The following is a 4,370-nucleotide window of genomic DNA, read 5'->3' on the forward strand; positions in this document are numbered from 1 at the left end:
ATTGAAAACCATTGTCCATCCAAGAGAGAAACAGAGCTGTCAGTGGGGGAGAAACACCCTGGGTGTTTGTGTGCTTGGGGTTCACCCATGTGTGAACAGGGGCTTTCTAGAACAGACATCCTCATAAAGGCAGGCGCAGCTCCCCCAGGTGGCCGTGGGGCTCCAGTCTGGTCCTGAGCCTGTGTCCCGTGGACGCATGCGTGACCTCTGGGGAGCTGCCGCAGGAGCCCCTGAGGGGGTGGGAAGGCCGGGCCGCTGGGGGGACCCAGGCGCGCTCCATCACCGCCTGGGGCCGCCGCTCTGTGCGGGTCTCCTGTGCTGAGAGCATGCGCCTTGACCGCCAGCTGCGCAGCGCGTGGGGTCCAGGGCGCCTCCTGTCCCGCAGGCAGTGTCCCGCCGGGAGGGCCTGGCTCCTGGTTCCGCTCAGGCAGGTGCCAAGACTGCGGTGACCACAGGGTGGCAGTGAGCGTACCTGCCCAGGGGCTCGGGGTGCATGTGCACGTGTGTACACGGTGGAGTGCGCACACATGTGTACATGGTGTGTGTGTGCACATGTCTTTATAGGCACGTGTGCATGTGGGTGGGTATGTATGTTGGGAGGCATGTATACATGGGTGTGTGTGATTGTATGTGTTGGCATGTACGTCCGTGTCCGTGTGTGTGCTCATAGGTGCATATGTAGGTATGTGTAATGTGTGGGTATGTATGCATGTGTGTGTCCAAGTGTGTAGGCTGTGCATGTATAGTGTGCATGAGTGGAGGTGTGTGTGTGTGTAGGTGCACACATGCATGCAGGTGTGTGTATGTGTGGCATGTGTAGGTCTGTATGCATATGTGTGGGTACGTGCACAGGTGGAAGTGTGTATGCATGTGTAGGTGTGTGTGAGGGTGTGTAGTTGTGTCTAGGTGTATACACATGTGTAGGTGTGTGTAGGTATGTGTGCATGTAGATATGAGTGCAGGCTTGTGAGCGTGTAGGTGTGCACATGTGTAGGTGTGTAGGTGTACACGTGTGTAGGTACATGTACATGTAGGTATGGGTGCAGGTTTGTGAGGGTGTAGGTGTGCGCATGTGTAGGTGTGTGGGTGTGTGTGGTTGCGTGTAGGTGTGTGCACATGTGTAAGTGTGTGTAGGTACGTGCACATGTAGGTATGGAGACAGGTTTGTGAGCGTGTAGGTATACACATGGATAGGTGGGTGTACGTATAGGTGGGTATAGGGGGTATAGGTGTGTGTGGGTGCATGCGCATGGAGGTATGGGTGCAGGCTTGTGAGCGTGTAGGTGTGCACGTGTGTAGGTGTGTGTGGGCGTGTGTAGGTGTGTGTGTAGGTGCATGCGCATGGAGGTATGGGTGCAGGTTTGTGAGCGTGTAGGTGTGTGTGGTAGTACACACATACGCGTGTGGGTACACGGGTGTGTTAGGGATGCATGCAGACACGCGGGATGCGTGTGTGAACGTGAGCCTCTGCAGCACTGGGAACCGTGTGGGGAGCAGCAGGGGGAGGGTCTGGGTGGGTGCCGCCTCTGGGTGCTCCCGCTGCTGCGATGGCAACAGGGCCCGGGCCTCCCACCGCACCTCTGCCTTGCTGGGAGAAGCTGTGGGCGGCTCTGGGGACCCCCACTTCTGCCCCCAGGGGGGGCGGAACTAGGGGCCTCGAGGTGCTCAACAGGAAGCCAGAAGGGCCCTGACACGACCCCGATGGGCTTGGGCACTGCTCTGGAGCATCTGTGGTTTGTGGGGGCGAGAGCGGGGTGCAGGGGTCAGCGGTGCCTGGCGGGGCCTGCCTGCGCTGTGCACGGGCCGCTGCGGAAGTGTCCTCAGCAGCTGCACCTTCCCTCGGGCGGTTCCAAGGGCGAGGTCACACCCACCTGTGACTCCGCAGACACAGACAGCACGTTCGTCCACGGGGTGCAGAGCCGCCGAGACCCTGCCCGGGGGGCCTTGGGGTTTGCTGTGCGCGGCCGCAGAGGGTCCGTGGTCGGCCTCAGGTCCAGCAGGCACACCCCTGCTTTTATTCGGGGGTCAGCCTCAGGGCTCTGCTCACGTTTGCCCCCATCCCTTAGGCTTCCCAGAGCCTGCTAGTTCCCGGGTGCCCATTGCTTAGGTCCCCATGGGTCCCCAGGGCGCAGCCCCACAGTCCGGGTACCACCCATGCTTTGTCTCACTGACCTGCCCCCGTGGCCCTGGGTCATCGGCATGGTGCGACAGCACAGCTGGCCCTTCGTCCCGCAAGTCCCAGATTGCGGATCCAGAGGCGGGCTTCCCTCGGGGGCCTCGAGGGAGAGCGTTGTCCCGTGCTCCCTTGGCTGCGGGCGCGCTGGCCTGCAGTGACATCTCTCCAGCTCTGGCTGCGTCCTCACGGGGCCTGCCCCCGCGTGCCTGCGTCATCGCCGTGGTGGAAGGACGCCAGTCAGGGCGGCGGCCCCGCCTAGGGACCTCGCTCTAACTCCCTCACATCTGCAAGACCCTGTTCCAACTGGGGCCACACCCCCTGGTGCCAGAGGTAGGGGCGGACGCTGAGTTGTTACAGTCGGTGCTAGGATCTCCTTCATAACAGAGAAACTGAGGTGTAAAGTGAGGCTCCCTCCAGAGGCCCCACCGCCCCAAGGAGGAGCCCTGGGGGCGCCCCAGATGCACTCTCTGCACTCCCCCCGCCCCCATCCCGCGCCCCGGCCTCCAGCCCCGCCTGGGTGTTGCTGGTCGGGTCCCCTGTGACTTTGAGTGAAGGTCACACAGGCTGGGCTGCCCAGAGGCCTTTCACCTCTCAACCTCATGGGTCTTCTGTCTGTTCAGACTCTCCCAGAACCCTCTAGAAGCTTCTGGAAGGCACCCAAGCATCTGCCTCTGAGAATGTGGGGCTGAGGGGCCGTCCCAGCGCACCTGATGCTCCGATCTCCCTCTGTAGCTTCCCGGAGTGGAGGCACCCCCGGGCCAGCTGGCGGCCCCTGGCCTCCCTACTGCTCTGCTCTCGCGCCCCTGAGTGGGGCCTTAGCTCTCGACTCCAGAAGGAAAGGGTGCTCCGCAGGGAGTGCAGCGAGCGGCTTGGGAAAAATTCGTGGAATCGTCTTTAGAGACCGTGAACGTCAGTCTGTGTTTTGGATGTTCTCTATAGCGCCTTCTGCCTCATTTTCACGCTTCCCCACATTTCCTGGCTTGGGCTGAGGTCAAATAGCAGAAGTACTGAAATATTTTTCCTTACGTGGCTCATGGTGCTGCTGGGCCGGCCCAAAACAGGAAGTTCTGTGAGACGTGTCTCCAGAAGTCTCTGTGTCTGCCAAGACTCTGTGCACGTGGCCTGGGGTCCCATCGGTGCACTGAGACTCCCCACCAGGGAAGGACCCATCCCTGGCCCGGGGATACACCGTCAACTTCCTGGGGAGAAGAGACAGTTTGGGGGACGCTAGGGGCCTGTCTGCGTTCGCGTCCTCTGGGGCCTCTCTGGCTGGCGGACACCGTCCTGTCCCATGTCCCCACCCAGCCGGCCCTCCGTGCATGTCTGTGCTGTCCTCCCTCACACAGACACTCTGTAAGGACACAGTCATGCAGGTTCGGGGCCACCTCCGTGACCTCACTTTGACTTGACCCCCTCTGCACAGTCGTGTTCAGCATGGATCTTAGGGGGACGTGATTCAGCCCACGAAGCCCCCTGCGTTGTTTTCTAAGTCAGTGCCCGGTGGAAGGTATTGACTGTCTTTTTTTTTCTTTAATTTTCTTTAGTCTTTTTTTTTTTTTTTGAGAGAGAGCAAGAGAGAGGGACAGTGTGAGCAGGGGAGGGGCAGAGAGAGAGGGAGACCCAGAGTCTGAGCTAGCTGTCAGCACAGAGCCCGACTCGGGGCCCGAACCCACGAACTGAGATCAGGACCTGAGCCGGAGCCGGACGCCTAACCGACTGAGCCCCTAGGCGTCCTTGGTGTTGAGTGTCTTGGGTTGACTTCCACCGTCAACAGAGCAGAGCTTGCTCTGGGGGCCACGTGAGGTGGCCGTCCAGGACCCTCCGGACAGCCTCCGGGGACCTCGCCCCAGGCCACCACAGCACAGTCCGGGACACAGGGCGGGAGGGCGCTGGCGCTCCCCCGGCCGGACACTGTGCCCCGGGGTCCCCAGCTGCCTGTCCCACACTCCTCCAGAAACAGCCTGAGATGGGTTCAGGGATTCTCAGAGGAGGGGTGGGTCACGGGGCCCTGCAGGGTGCTAGCCTCAGGATTGTCCCCTTCTCGTCCGTCAGTCCCGGCACACAGGGGCACACGGGCTCCACACAGGAGCCGGAGCGCTGGCCGCGGGGGCGGAGTGCCCGGGGTGCCCCTCGGTGGGGTGGGGTGGGGGTGAGGGCAGAGGGCGGTAGGGGATGTGGAAGGGCGGCTGTGGGG

At 61.6% G+C, this 4,370-nt stretch overlaps 1 long non-coding RNA gene across 1 annotated transcript; it reads right to left on the reverse strand.

Annotated features, from left to right (window-relative positions):
• Positions 1 to 244: 244 nt before the first annotated feature.
• Positions 245 to 2,563, reverse strand: LOC115291411. The gene is made up of 3 exons (XR_003908433.1): positions 2,173 to 2,563; positions 1,872 to 2,008; positions 245 to 440 (listed from the first exon to the last, which is right to left on the reverse strand). It is a non-coding gene; the product is annotated as an uncharacterized LOC115291411 (long non-coding RNA).
• Between the last annotated feature and the right edge of the window lie 1,807 nt (positions 2,564 to 4,370).

The sequence above is a fragment of the Suricata suricatta genome, chromosome 5 (genome assembly GCF_006229205.1).
Source record: "Suricata suricatta isolate VVHF042 chromosome 5, meerkat_22Aug2017_6uvM2_HiC, whole genome shotgun sequence".
NCBI lineage: Eukaryota > Metazoa > Chordata > Mammalia > Carnivora > Herpestidae > Suricata > Suricata suricatta.